The sequence below is a fragment of the Lutra lutra genome, chromosome 3 (assembly GCF_902655055.1).
Source record: "Lutra lutra chromosome 3, mLutLut1.2, whole genome shotgun sequence".
Taxonomy (NCBI): domain Eukaryota; kingdom Metazoa; phylum Chordata; class Mammalia; order Carnivora; family Mustelidae; genus Lutra; species Lutra lutra.
In genome coordinates, this window is record NC_062280.1 from 69598955 (window position 1) to 69614895 (window position 15941).

Sequence of the window (15941 nt, forward strand, 5' to 3'; positions counted from 1 at the left end):
GTACTGTATGGTGGCTCACATAACATAATAACAAAATAAAATAAATGTAAAGAACATTCTGTGTAAAAGCAAAAAACAAAGTGGAGGGGGCAGAGAAACCAGTAGCAAGGACTAATAAGGGAAAAAAAGGCCCAAATGAACAGTATTTGATAAAAACAAGAAAACATAACTACAAGTAGAGATTGAAAATAATTGTAAGAATACCATTAACTTTATGATCAAAATTTTGAAAATGTAAAAGAAATGGATTCATCCAAGAGATTTTGGCAATTTAAATCAACCAATAACTACTAAGGAAATAGAATTAGTAATCATAATGACACCTCACCAAAGAGGAGAAGTGAGATGGGGGAAATCAGGGAGACAAACCATGAGAGACTGTGGACTCTGAGAAACAAACTGAGGGTTTTGGAGGGGAGATTGATGGGGGTTTGGGTGAGCCTGGGAGGGCACGTATTGCATGGAGCAGTGGGTATGATGCATAAACAATGAATTTTGGAACACTGGAAAGAAAGAAAATGAAAAAAAAAGAGAAAAGGAAATGACATCCCCCCCCCAAAAAATCAAGAAGCCGATAATTCCTTTTTTTTTTTAAGATTTTTATTTATTTATTTGATAGAGAAACAGTGAGACCGAGAACACAAGCAGGGGGAGTAGGAGAGGGAGAGGGAGAAGCAGGGTTCCCTCTGAGCATGGAGCCTCATGCGGGGCTTGGTTCCAGGAACCTGGGATCATGACTGAACCAAGGGCAGATGCTTAACCGACTGAGCCACACAGGTGCCCCCAATAATACCTATGTTAAAGAAACTTGTAGAGAATAGAAAAAGAAAACCACCTAATCCATTTCATAAAGTTTGTAAAATCTCAAAGCTAAACTTCATCATGCACAGTATGGAAAATCAATTTATACACTAATCTTATGAACATAGAGGAAAAGTTTTCCAGTAAAATAGGAGCAAACTGACATAATAGTGTATAAAAAATAATACATCACAAACTAAGTGGGGCACTTCCCAGGAATTCAAAGATGTTTCAGTATCTGAAAAATTTGTATAATTTATCATACTACAAGTTAAAATTCAATATTCAGACAGAAAATTCTATACCATTTTATTATTTTTAATTAGAGTTTAGTCATAATTACAATGGCTTGACTCACGATACAGGCCACTGCTGGATGTTACAATCAACTGGATGGTGGTAGTCAGATGTAAGACATACCCTGGAATTGTCTGTTGGGTTGAGTCCATGTCAGCCCTGCCATGGACAATGTAATTAGTACCAAGTCCAGAGGGCTTCACCATTTGCCAGGCAGAAGCTCTCACCTGGGGCTTCCTCCTCCTAACTCTGATCCAATACTTTGAAGTATGGAAGAAAGAAACATCCAGTGTCTTTGTGTTTGGGCAAACATAAAGTTTATGAAAAGGCCTAGTGTTTTTGACAAGCACATATGTTTGATAAAGCTTAACCTTTCTCAATCTGTAGTAGCAAATCTTCATTTTGGAGAAAAATCTCTTTCATCTCAAAATCAACCTTCAGTGACTAACAAAAGGAACCAACAGGAACAATCACCAATGAGGAACCATCAGGCAATTGCGCTTTTTCTATAGTGCCCAGCTGACCTTGATTTTTGCTCTTGGGTCAGGGTATGTCTTCACAAAGCCTTAGTTAACAAATGGAAGTTACAGTTAATTCCTTATAAGCAATGCTTCTCAGACATCCATGTGCACAAGACACACCTAGGGATCTTGAGAAGGCACAGATTCTGATTCAACAAGTCTGAAGTGGGGTTTGAGATTCTGCATTGCTAACAAGTCTCCAGGTGATACCGTTGCTGCTGGTCCATGGATCACACTTTGAACAGCAAGGGTTTAGAGACCTTGGGACAAACTGCTATCAGTATCCCAAGAGACTAACTGAAGAGATTAAACCAGTTGCAGTGTGAGTGGGGAGCCAGATAGATCTGGTAAGATGTTAAAAGTACTCAGAAGGGCTAGGTTGGATCCATTCCTGATACTCAAGAGTCCTTGGCAGGTGTTGTTGTGACCTTGAGATCCAAACTCATTAGTTAACTCTGGTAAAATCTGGGTTATAAGGATCTTACCCAGTGGAACATGTGACTAGTGGAAGTCCTGGTTAATGCAAGGAAGTGATGCCCATGTGTAATACTCATCATTTCATGGGAGGTTATGGGTGATGACAGCAAACTTTGGTGGACAATGATAGTTTCACTAGCCTCCTTATTGTCCTTATTGCCTCCTTATATATTCACTAGGACCCTGGGATCATGACCTGGCCAAAGGCAGAGGCTTTAACCCACTGAGCCACCCAGGTGCCCCAAGGGCATGGAGCATTCTTTTTTTTTTTTAATTTATTTTTTTAATTTTATTTTTTATAAACATATATTTTTATCCCCAGGGGTACAGGTCTGTGAATCACCAGGTTTACACACTTCACAGCACTCACCACAGCACATACCCTCCCCAATGTCCATAATCCCACCCCCCTCCCATGCCCCCTCTCCCCATCAACCCTCAGTTTGTTTTGTGAGATTAAGAGTCACTTATGGTTTGTCTCCCTCCCAATCCCATCTTGTTTCATTTACTCTTCTCCTATCCCCTTAACCCCCCATGTTGCATCTCCTCTCCCTCATATCAGGGAGATCATATGATAGTTGTCTTTCTCCGATTGACTTATTTCGCTAAGCATGATACCCTCTACTTCCATCCATGTCGTTGCAAATGGCAAGATTTCACTTCTTTTGATGGCTGCATAGTATTCCATTGTGTATATGCCACATATACCACATCTTCTTTATCCATTCATCTGTTGATGGATATCTAGGTTCTTTCCATAGTTTGGCTATTGTAGACATTGCTGCTATAAACATTCGGGTGCACGTGCCCCTTCGGATCACTACGTTTGTATCTTTAGGGTAAATATCCAGTAGTGCAATTGCTGGGTCATAGGGTAGTTCTATTTTCAACATTTTGAGGAACCTCCATGCTGTTTTCCAGAGTGGTTGCACCAGCTTGCATTCCCACCAACAGTGTAGGAGGGTTCCCCTTTCTCCACATCCTCACCAGCATCTGTCATTTCCTGACTCGTTAATTTTAGCCATTTTGACTAGTGTGAGGTGATATCTCATTGTGGTTTTGATTTGTATTTCCCTGATGCCGAGTGATATGGAGCACTTTTTCATGTGTCTGTTGGCCATCTGGATGTCTCCTTAGCAGAAATGTCTGTTCATGTCTTCTGCCCATTTCTTGATTGGATTATTTGTTCTTTGGGTGTTGAGTTTGCTAAGTTCTTTATAGATTCTGGACACTAGCCCTTTATCTGATATGTCATTTGCAAATATCTTCTCCCATTCTGTCAGTTGTCTCTTGGTTTTGTTAACTGTTTCCTTTGCTGTGCAAAAGCTTTTGATCTTGATAAAATCCCAATAGTTCATTTTTGCCCTTGCTTCCCTTGCCTTTGGCGATGTTCCTAGGAAGATGTTGCTGCGGCTGAGGTCGAAGAGGTTGCTGCCTGCGTTCTCCTCAAGGATTTTGATGGATTCCTTTCTCACATTGAGGTCCTTCATCCATTTTTAGTCTATTTTCGTGTGTGGTGTAAGGAAATGATCCAATTTCATTTTTCTGCATGTGGCTGTCCAATTTTCCCAACACCATTTATTGAAGAGGCTGTCTTTTTTCCATTGGACATTCTTTCCTGCTTTGTCGAAGATTAGTTGACCATAGAGTTGAGGGTCTATTTCTGGGCTCTCTATTCTGTTCCATTGATCTATGTGTCTGTTTTTGTGCCAGTACCATGCTGTCTTGATGATGACAGCTTTGTAATAGAGCTTAAAGTCCGGAATTGTGATGCCACCAACTTTGGCTTTCTTTTTCAATATTCCTTTGGCTATTCGAGGTCTTTTCTGGTTCCATATAAATTTTAGGATTATTTGTTCCATTTCTTTGAAAAAAAAAAATGGATGGTACTTTGATAGGAATTGCATTAAATGTGTAGATTGCTTTAGGTAGCATAGACATTTTCACAATATTTATTCTTCCAATCCAGGAGCATGGAACATTTTTCCATTTCTTTGTGTCTTCCTCAATTTCTTTCATGAGTACTTTATAGTTTTCTGTGTATAGATTCTTAGTCTCTTTGGTTAGGTTTATTCCTAGGTATCTTATAGTTTTGGGTGCAATTGTAAATGGGATGGACTCCTTAATTTCTCTTTCTTCTGTCTTGTTGTTGGTGTAGAGAAATGCAACTGATTTCTGTGCATTGATTTTATATCCGGACACTTTACTGAATTCCTGTACAAGTTCTAGCAGTTTTGGAGTGGAGTCTTTTGGATTTTCCACATATAGTATCATATCATCTGCGAAGAGTGATAGTTTGACTTCTTCTTTGCCGATTTGGATGCCTTTAATTTCCTTTTGTTGTCTGATTGCTGAGGTTAGGACTTCTAGTACTATGTTGAAGAGCAGTGGTGATAATGGACATCCCTGCCGTGTTCCTGACCTTAGCGGAAAAGCTTTCCGTTTTTCACCATTGAGAATGATATTTGCGGTGGGTTTTTCATAAATGGCTTTGATAATATTGAGGTATGTGCTCTCTATCACTACACTTTGAAGAGTTTTGATCAGGAAGGGATGCTGTACTTTGTCAAATGCTTTTTCAGCATCTATGGAGAGTATCATATGGTTCTTGTTCTTTCTTTTATTAATGTGTTGTATCACATTGATTGATTTGCGGATGTTGAACCAACTTTGCAGCCCTGGAATAAATCCCACTTGGTCGTGGTGAATAATCCTTTTAATGTACTGTTGAATCCTATTGGCTAGTATTTTGGTGAGAATTTTTGCATCTGTGTTCAACAAGGATATTGGTCTGTGGTTCTCTTTGTTGATGGGATCCTTGTCTGGTTTGGGGATCAAGGTGATGCTGGCCTCATAAAATGAGTTTGGAAGTTTTCCTTCCATTTCTATTTTTGGGAACAGTTTCAGGAGAAAAGGAATTAGTTCTTCTTTAAATGTTTGGTAGAATTCCCCTGGGAAGCCGTCTGGCCCTGGGCTTTTGTTTGTTTGGAGATTTTTGATGACTGTTTCAATCTCCTTACTGGTTATGGGTCTGTTCAGGCTTTCCATTTCTTCCTGGTTTGGTTGTGGTAGTTTATATGTCTCTAGGAATGCATCCATTTCTCCCAGATTGTCAAATTTGTTGGCGTAGAGTTGCTCATAATATGTTCTTATAATTGTCTGTATTTCTTTGGTGTTCGTTGTGATCTCTCCTCTTTCATTCATGATTTTATTTATTTGGGTCCTTTCTCTTTTCTTTTGGATAAGTCTGGCCAGGGGTTTATCAATCTTATTAATTCTTTCAAAGAACCAGCTCCTAGTTTCGTTGATTTGTTCTATTGTTTTTTTGGTTTCTATTTCATTGATTTCTGCTCTGATCTTTATAATTTCTCTTCTCCTGCTGGGTTTAGGGTTTCTTTCTTGTTCTTTCTCCAGCTCCTTTAGGTGTAGGGTTAGGTTGTGTACCTGAGACCTTTCTTGTTTCTTGAGAAAGGCTTGTACCGCTATATATTTTCCTCTCAGGACTGCCTTTGTTGTGTCCCACAGATTTTGAACTGTTGTGTTTTCATTATCATTTGTTTCCATGAATTTTTTCAATTCTTCTTTAATTTCCTGGTTGACCCATTCATTGTTTAGAAGGATGCTGGTTAGTCTCCATGTATTTGGGTTCTTTCCAAATTTCCTCTTGTGATTGAGTTCTAGCTTCAGAGCATTGTGGTCTGAAAATATGCAGGGAATGATCCCAATCTTTTGATACCGGTTGAGACCTGATTTAGGACTGAGGATGTGATCTATTCTGGAAAATGTTCCATGTGCACTAGAGAAGAATGTGTATTCTGTTGCTTTGGGATGAAATGTTCTGAATATATCTGTGATGTCCATCTGGTCCAATGTGTCATTTAAGGCCTTTATTTCCTTGTTGATCTTTTGCTTGGATGATCTGTCCATTTCAGTAAGGGGAGTGTTAAAGTCCCCTACTATTATTGTATTATTGTTGATGTGTTTCTTTGATTTTGTTATTAATTGGTTTATATAGTTGGCTGCTCCCACATTAGGGGCATAGATATTTAAAATTGTTAGATCTTCTTGTTGGACAGCTCCTTTGAGTATGATATAGTTTCCTTCCTCATCTCTTATTATAGTCTTTGGCTTAAAATCTAATTGATCTGATATAAGGATTGCCACTCCTGCTTTCTTCTGATGTCCATTAGCATGGTAAATTCTTTTCCACCCCCTCACTTTAAATCTGGAGATGTCTTCAGGTTTAAAATGAGTTTCTTGTAGGCAACATATAGATGGGTTTTGTTTTTTTTAATCCATTCTGATACCCTGTGTCTTTTGATTGGGGCATTTAGCCCATTAACATTCAGGGTAACTATTGAGACATATGAATTTAGTGCCATTGTATTGCCTGTAAGGTGACTGTTATTGCATATTGTCTCTGTTGCTTTCTGATCTACTACTTTTAGGGTCTCTCTTTGCTTAGAGGACCCCTTTCAATATTTCCTGTAGAGCTGGTTTGGTGTTTGCAAATCCTTTCAGTTTTTGTTTGTCCTGGAAGCTTTTAATCTCTCCTTCTATTTTCAATGATAGCCTAGCTGGATATAGTATTCTTGGCTGCATGTTTTTCTCGTTTAGTGCTCTGAATATATCATGCCAGCTCTTTCTGGCCTGCCAGGTCTCTGTGGATAAGTCTGCTGCCAATCTAATATTTTTACCATTGTATGTTACAGACTTCTTTTCCCGGGCTGCTTTCAGGATTTTCTCTTTGTCACTAAGACTTGTAAATTTTACTATTAGGTGATGGGGTGTGGACCTATTCTTATTGATTTTGGGGGGGGTTCTCTGCACCTCCTGGATTTTGATGCTTATCCCTTTGCCATATTGGGGAAATTCTCTCCAATAATTCTCTCCAATATACCTTCTGCTCCCCTCTCTCTTTCTTCTTCTTCTGGAATCCCAGTTATTCTAATGTTGTTTCGTCTTATGGTGTCACTTCTCTCTCGAATTCTCACCTTGTGGTCCAGTAGCTGTTTGTCCCTCTTTTGCTCAGCTTCCTTATTTTCTGTCATTTGGTCTTCTATATTGCTAATTCTTTCTTCTGCCTCATTTATCCCTGCAGTGAGATCCTCCATTTTTGATTGCACCTCATTAATAGCTTTTTTTATTTCAACTTGGTTAAATTTTAGTTCTTTTATTTCTCCAGAAAGGGCTTTTATGTCTCCCGAGAGGGTTTCTCTAATATCTTCCATACCTTTTTCGAGCCCGGCTAGAACCTTGAGAATCATCATTCTAAACTCTAGATCTGACATATTATCAATGTCTGTATTGATTAGGTCCTTAGCCTTTGGTACTGCCTCTTGTTCTTTTTTATGTGGTGAATTCTTCCCGCCTTGTCATTTTGTCCAGATAAGAGTATATGAAGGAGCAAGTAAAATACTAAAAGGGTGGCAACAACCCCAGGAAAATATGCTTTAACCAAATCAGAAGAGATCCCAAATCGTGAGGGGGGAGAAAGGGGATAAAAAAGGTTCAGAAAGAAAAAAAAGAAAAAGAAAGAAACAATTAAAAAAAAGAAAACAAATAAGGAAAAAATATAAAAAAGGAAAAAATATATATGTATTAGATAAACTAGTTAAAAAAACGTTAAAAAAGAAAAGGGTAAAAGTTAAAAAAAATTTGGCAGAAGAAGAGAAAAAAAATTGAAAAAGAAAAAAAAATTAAATTAACTGCAAGGCTAAAGAATCATGGGGAGAAAGCCATGAGTTCCGTGCTTTGCTTTCTCCTCCTCCAGAATTCCACTGCTATCCTTGGTATTGAAACTGCACTCCTTGGTAGGTGAACTTGGTCCTCGCTGGGTTTCTTGTTGATCTTCTGGGGGAGGGGCCTGTTGTAGTGATTCTCAAGTGTCTTTGCCCCAGGCGGAGTTGCACCACCCTTACCAGGGGCCGGTCTGAGTAATCCGCTCGGGTTCGCTTTCAGGAGCTTTTGTTCCCTGAGCGCTTTCCGTACAGTTCCGGAGGATGGGAATGAAGATGGCGGCCTCCCAGTCTCCGGCCCGGAGGAACCGAGAGCCTGGGGCCCCACTCCTCAGTGCGTCCTCAGAGAACAGCGCCCAATTACTCCCGTCACCCTGCCTCCGGCCACGCTCCAAGCTGACCGAGCCTGCAACCGGTTCAAGGTAACCCCGAGCTGTGAGCTCACTCCTCGGCTCTGTCTCTGTAGCCGGCTTCCCCGTTCTAATACCGGTAAGCTCTGCGACACTCAGACACCCCCGATCCTTCTGCGACCCTGCGGGACCTGAGGCCGTGCTGACCCCGCCTGGGCTTCACCCCAGTTAAGCCTCTGGAGCGATGTCCCTCAGTGGAACAGACTTTTAAAAGCCCCGATTTTGTGCTCCGTTGCTCCGTTGCTCCGCCGCTCGCCGGGAGCCGGCCCCTCCCCCCGTGGTCTATCTTCCCGTCGCTTTGGATTCACTTCTCCGCCAGTGCTACCTTTCAGAATGTGGTTGATTTTCTGTTTCTAGAATTGCTGTTCTTCTTCTCCTCGATCTCCCATTGGATTTGTAGGTGTTTGCAATCTTTAGATAAGCTATCTAGCTGATCTCCCGCTACCTGAAGTAGTCTCAGCCTGCCACTTCTCTGCCATCTTGACTCCTCCCCCGCCCCGGGCATGGAGCCTTCTTAAGAGTCTCTCTCCCCCTGCCTTCTCCTCCCTAAAAAAAAAAAAAGAAAAATGGAAACTTGGAATTGGTTGGCCCATTTAGTTACTAGCACAACTTTATTACTCTCCCCAGCATCTTACTTCAATCCATCTATTTGTTCTATATCAGTCTTCTAACCTATAAGTGAAGGCCCAGTCAACAGGAGGCACAGGACAGAAGTGAATATCATAATGCATCCCTCTATTCTACTCTGAGCACTCAAGGACACTGGAGACCTTTATGTAGGATACACATGCCTACAGGAGTCTTTGAGCTTAAAGATATGTATATGGGCCTATATAGACTGCTCACTAGTCCACCCTCTTCCTCTGTCAAGGCACTGTGCTCTTTAAAGCTGTGCCTAACAGGTTTCCTTAGATTTTAATATTAATCTTTATCCTGTTAATGCCAATATTAATTGTTATAAAATAAAATCACCCACCTTGCTTCTCTCTCTCACCAACACAGGGGTGGGATCGTGGAATGATATTTACCACCTGTTTGAAAGAAGTAGGTGGATATCAGCATGTAGATATTCACTAATCACCCACTCCCCTCAAGAACATAGTAGTGTCATAACCTTTTTTAAAAAGTTATTTATTTATTTATTTATTTGACAGACAGAGATCACAAGTAGGTAGAGAGACAGGCAGAGAGAGATAGAGGAGGAAGCAGGCTCCCCGCTGAACAGAGAGCCAGATGTGAGGCTCAATCCCAGGACTCTGGGATCATGACCTGAATGGAAGGCAAGGGCTTTAACCCACTGAGCTACCCAGGTGCCCCATAGATGCCATAACTTGTACTGTCCAGATCACCATTCTCCCCAAACCCTATGTGTAAGATTACACCCACACAAACACACACAGAGAGTTTGTGTGACCATAAAACTCTTTACTATTATAGATATAAATCATTGACTTCTGTGGATATCCCAAAGATGGCATCTCTGGTGCCCCTGCTTAGTCCTATGCCTAAATGGATCAATGGTCAATCATACTTGATGGGAATGTGATGCCTGGGAGAAGAATGCAAGCCGGTTTAACAACAGATGACAGATTTGAGTATATAGTCTAATTCAGAGTATATACTCCAAATATTGATTTGTCCCAGTAAGAAATTGGGTGCTGTAGCAAAACCAAGCTTTTGTCTGCATCATCTGGGAAGTAAAATGTATAATATTCCTCTCTCTTAGAACTTAATCAGATTTTTAGTCAGTATCCACAGCATCCACATGGCAGGGATGATGTAATAAATGCTGGCTATTTTTGTGGTAGCCCGCCATCTTTTGAAGGGTCTTTTGGTATCTGAGTAAAGCTCCATGTTATGAGTATTGTTCCCTCAAGTCTCCTTTGCTGCTAGAACACAGACAGCAACTTGGTGCTGACAATTAGAAACATCAGCATGTTTCTTCATTGTTATGAAGAACAAGCTCAGTGCAGTTTCTCATATTGCATGAGCTGTGGCACCTCTATCTTGCTTTCAGAAAGAGGGCATCATGGTTGCAAGGTCAAGTTCCTGAATCAGAAATGGCGACCGTGCTGCTGTTGGTAGGTGCGGCAGTAAAGTTGAGTTCCCAGGGTTCTCAGTGGTGACAGAAAGAATAGTAGTGATTTTAGCCCCCCTCCTCTTTTTTTAAACTTTTTTTCCTTGTCCAGGTGAAATTCACACAACCTAAAACTAACCATTTTCAGTGCAGTTCAGTGGGACTCAGGACATCACCAGGTTGTACAACCACCACCTCTATCCAGTTCCAAAGCATTTTCATCACCCCAAAAGGAAACCTTGCATCCATTAGCAGTGGTAGTTTCTTTTTCATGTTAGTTTTGTAGGATGATTTGGGATATTATTCTTGGGAACTTACCGAGAATTTCTTTTCTACAGTGGTATAATTATGCAAGAGCAAAAATATGCAAGGGTAAGTCTATAGAAACAGTTTGTGCCTAAATTAACTCTTGGACATATTGTCTTCAAAGGAATGTTTCAAACCAGCCAAAGACTAACATCAACATGCTTACATTTGAGTCAATTTTAACTTAAAAATCCAAAATAGTAAGTGCATTGGTTTTTCTATGAGTTTGGAAATAGAATCAGATAGTTGTGAGAATAGAATCGGTTAAGTCATGTCTACGGTTCTGTCTGAAACCACCATAGGTCACACTTCTCTCTAAGGCACAGTTTGAACCAGTTGAGGATTATGACTTTGACATGCCTCCCGTTGTCTTGCACCCCTCAGCCTGCCTCACACCAAAATGAGATGCGCTGTCGCCCCAGGGCAAGCCAGCTCTCACTGCCTGGGTAGTGCCATCACTGTAGCTGCAGGCCCTCAGCCAATGCCAAGTTTCCTGTTCCTTCTGACCACGCAGATGGACTGAGATGGGAGGGGCAGGCGTGGGATAGCAAATCCAAAACTATGGCCCTAGGGATGAGGTTGGCCAAACTCCATGTCAAGGATGACTCTCTGTCTGGCATAGCAGATCCAGCACTAGGGGAGTAGTTTTAGTACAACCAACTTCAAGGACCCCCAGGCAGCAGGGGAAAGAAGCAGTGGGTGAGGGAGGAGTAGTGACTGAGGGAAATCTCAGGAGGGGAATAATAATTAGCAACTGACATTTGTAATCTGTAGCTTCCATCTCAGAATAGTCCGCCATCTCCACTGGATACTCACCCTCTAATGTGTGTCTTGGGCAATTGTCTAGAAACAAATATTTTTTACAAGAGCTGTGTTCAGTATTAGACTATAGTTGTTTAAGCAGTATCAAATGATGTGCAGTTTTTGTACTATAAAGCAAAAGTCTGAATTAAGGATCATTAATACTAGCCTACTTAATACTTGACTCAGTTGTGGGTGAACCCCAATGCAAAATGCTAAAAATAAAAGGTAAATTTAAAAGTCCCATCACGCTAAATTGTGCAAGTGTTTATGATTCTTTGTGCTTTTAGTCTGTCCATGTGAAACCCAATCCATAGATTTACCAATCTATGGTACCCAAACTTATTTTTTATTCTTTTGGGCTTTATCTTTTCACTTACTCAATTTTCTTCAATATGATTAAAATCTCTACTATTCTCTATTATATGTTATTCATTTTTGTATGAGGCACTTAAGCCCCTTAAAAACAATTAAAGTCTATTTATTTTATGATTGCTTATCTATTGAAATATATTTTTGAGTGCCTACTGTATAACAGGCATTATGAAAGGCACTGGGACAAAAGGATGGCTTTTCCAGGTCATGGAATTAAATTTCTCTTTCTCCAATTCATTTAATAGCCACTAAGTTGATTTGGTTTCATTTTCAGTTCGAAAATTTGGAGGCTTAGGGCACCTGGGTGGCTTAGTTGGTTAAGCATCTGACTCGATTTCAGCTCAGGACATGATCTCAGGGTCCTGGGATCTAGCCCCATGTTGGGCTCTGTGCTCAGCCTGGAGTCTTCTTGTCCTTCTCCCTCTGCTCCTCCCCCTGCATGTTCTCTCTCGCAAATAAATAAATAAATAAAATACTTAAAAACAAATAAAAAGAAAGAAAAAAGAAAATTTGGGGTCTCATAGATAATTGGATATTTTCTCTTTTTAAAAAATATTTTTAATTAATTAATTTATTTATTTATAAAGATTTATTTATTTGGGGGGTCAGGGGGAGAGAGAATCTCCAGCATACTCCCTGCTGAGTGAGGAGCCCCACAAGGTACTTGGTCCTCCAACGCCTAGATATTTTCATAAATTACATTCAATTGTATAACTTTGAATTTCTATAATGAAAAATCATATTAAGTCCCAAATCATGGAAGGTTATTGTGACTTATTACAGTAGGCAAAACTAAAAATATCCTTGCCTCGGAATCCGTTTTCTTACAGGGTTGGAGTTAATAGTGGGTGTTTTGAAGGTTTACTAAATGTACTTTCAATTTCAGATCAGCAGATAGCAGCACTTGATTTCAGTTCGAGCGAAAGTTGCAGAGGCATTCTGTGTAATGTTATGACAAGTACACTGAAAGCCTCCAGCAAATGACTCTTAAAGTGAAAACTTAACACATTCAAATACAAGATACCATGTTTTGTCTTAGAAGGGGGAACACAGTGGTACTTTGGCCAAGTACCTTTATGAGACTGATGTGCTGCCTACTGCGCTAAGGAGGCAACTTGGCCAAGTACCTTTAATTTAACAAGGTAAGAGATACCTTTTATTACTCTTCAGTGTAAACAACAGGACTTTTCCCTGTTAAGGAGCATATAAAGCACAATCTGAAATTTTATTTACTATAATAGGAAGAAAATTTTATGTTTTTCTCTGATTAACTTTTCTCAGGAGCCTTCTAAGTGACATGAATTTGATTTACTGCAATTTGCTGTATTACTGCTGCAGGCGCTAAATTAAAATAAAGACCACACAGAAGAGGTTCTTCCAAACAACCCAAAGAAGTAAAAGGAAACATTCCTGTGTACTAGGTTTATAAAACGAGTATATGCATTTTCTTAAATGTTCATCACCATTGGAAGGCATGGCTATCCTGCTGTTCATGTTTGTGGTATTGTCCCCAAAGGAAACTGAATTATCCATTCAACAAATGTGCTAGGCCCTGTGCTAAATACACAGCTTCCTGACATTGAGTACAAGTTGCCATAGACATTCATTTTCAATTTCCAGCTGAATAATCTCTCGTCCAGCTATATTTTCACTATGATTTCTGGCTTAGGTCCATTCAACAGTGGCTTTTTTTTTTTTAAGATTTATTTATTTATATATTTGACAGACAGAGTTCACAAGTAGGCAGAGAGGCAGGCAGAGAGAGGGGGGGAAGCAGGCTCCCCACTGAGCAGAGAATCCGACGTGGGGCTCAATCCCAGGACCCCGGGATCATGACCCGAGCCTAAGGCAGAGGCTTCAACCCACTGAGCCTCCCAAGTGCCGCAAAAGTGGCTCTTATTGATTTGTCTTCCCTGAAGTGGGTCTACTATATCACCGATTAGTTGCCCCTCTTGTTCCATAGTTATCATTTGACAGACAAATAGGCATCCAGTGTGTTCAGGCATCCCATCCCCAGCCATGAAGCCCCAGTCAGACCCCTGAGCACCAGGCACACAACACCTCCGTAGGGATCCCAGCACCATCCACGTGCGCTCCTATAACACCCCAGGGTTTTGTAGCCTCACATCTTCCCTTTTGTTCTCCAGTTCTGGATGGGACTGAAAATTCTTTTTTTTGCAGGTATTAATCTTTGAGCCCCTCACAAGGGTCTTGCTGTTCTTTCAGTCTTCTATCATCTGTGCAGTCAGTTCCCCCATGTTAAATCTCCCCTGTTTGAAATATTTCGGTCTTCATTATTCTCCTTGACCAATACAGCTATAAAAATAGCAAACATGTATCTGAAGCTTTATTTCAACAGCAGAGGAAGGTTTTATTTCCTAGGCTCTGTGTATGATTTCAAGTAAAATACTTGACAGGATCTTGGGATTTTGGTGGCAAAAAATGGAATCATTAACTTTCAATAATTTAAAAATAGGGCCAATAAAATCAGAGAATTAGGATGGAAGAAGAAAACGCAAACAAATCCCTCCACATTGCATTCAGCACTAGTTTGGATTCATGATTCCAAGTCTGTTTAACAAGTTAAATCCTGAGTATCAAATACTTTACATTCTATAAATGTAAATGTAAAATCAGATTACTACTTAGATCTTCATATTTTCTGTGGCCCTCACATTGAGGGTTTTCCTTTGTCCCTTCAAAATAGCCAAAATGAGGGGAGTGGGAGATACAAGCTTCCAGTTATGGAATGACTAAGTCATGGGAATAGAAGGCACAGCATAAGGAATACAGTCAATGATATTGTAAGAGTGACATAACAAGACAGATGGTGGCTACACTTGGGAACATAGCATAATGTAGAAACTTGTCAAATCACTAAGTTGTATACTTGAGACTAATGTAATTTGTGTGTCAACTATACTAAAAAAAAAAAAAAAAGCCAAAAGGAGAATCACAAAATACTAAAATTTAACTGGAATGAACTAGATAATTAATCTGCTTTGTCCTTTAACCATTACAGAAATGGAATGTGTAATTAAAAATTTATAAAAAAGAATCTCCAGGCCCAGATGGTTTTGCTGGAGAATTCTATGAAACATCAAGAAAAGTCAACATCAGTTTTACACAATCTCTTCCAAAAAATGGAAGAGCAGGGAACACTTCCCAACTCATTTTATAAGGCTAGGATTACTCTAATACCAAAACCAGACAATCACAGTACAAGAAAGAAAACTAAAGACTAATACCTCTCATGAACTCAGATAACAAAGTTCAACAAAATATTAACAAATCTAATCCAACAATGTATGTAAAGAAGTATATAACATGAAGTATATACCATATGGAGTGGGATTTATTCCAATATATAACACTGGCTCAACATTTAAAAATCAACATGAGCCACTATATAAGCAGGCTAAAGAAGAAAAATCACATGATAATATCAACTGACACAGAAAAAGCATTTGATGAAATCCATTCACATTCAGAATAGTCAGGGTCCCTACTTGGGATCTGATAGTGTTGACTCCACCCTTAGGCAACTTACCCATCCTTGATACTCCCCTATGTAAAAACAATGCTTTCATATTTTATGAAGTAAGAGGATGGATTTTTTTTTAAGATTTTATTTATTTATTTGACAGAGAGAGAGATCACAAGTAGGCAGAGAGGCAGGCAGAGAAAGAGGGGGAAGCAGGCTCCCTGCCAAGCAGAGAGCCCAATGTGGGGCTTGATCCCAGGACCCTGAGATCATGACCTGAGCCGAAGGTAGTGGCTTAACCCACTGAGCCACCCAGGCACCCCGAAAATAGTACTTTTCTAAATAAATAATGTGGTTAGAAAGTTTGTAATTATTCCTATGGTATACATTTGTTTGGATTAAACCAGTAATACCATAATATTTCTGTTTCCAGGATCCACCATTATACATTAACGTTTGAATGAATACATTCATTATATAACCCAGATAGCAATTTCCAGTTCCAGTGCTAATGTACTTTCTGGCTAAAGTTGAAATTCTTAAGAGCAATTAACTAATTCATGAATTAATATTGCTTAGGCATCAGCCTCTAGAACTAAATGAGATGATGTATGTAAAATGCTTATCACATTTCCTGCCATATTATAATAATAA

The 15941-nt window shown here is 39.8% G+C and overlaps 1 long non-coding RNA gene across 1 annotated transcript in view; it reads right to left on the reverse strand.

The window, feature by feature from the left end:
* Positions 1 to 9219: 9219 nt before the first annotated feature.
* The window catches only part of LOC125096339 (uncharacterized), a 43905-nt gene continuing 37183 nt past the window's right edge, over positions 9220 to 15941 (reverse strand). The window contains exon 3 of the long non-coding RNA XR_007126142.1: positions 9220 to 9275. This is a non-coding gene — a long non-coding RNA (uncharacterized LOC125096339). The remainder of the gene's footprint in view (positions 9276 to 15941) is intronic.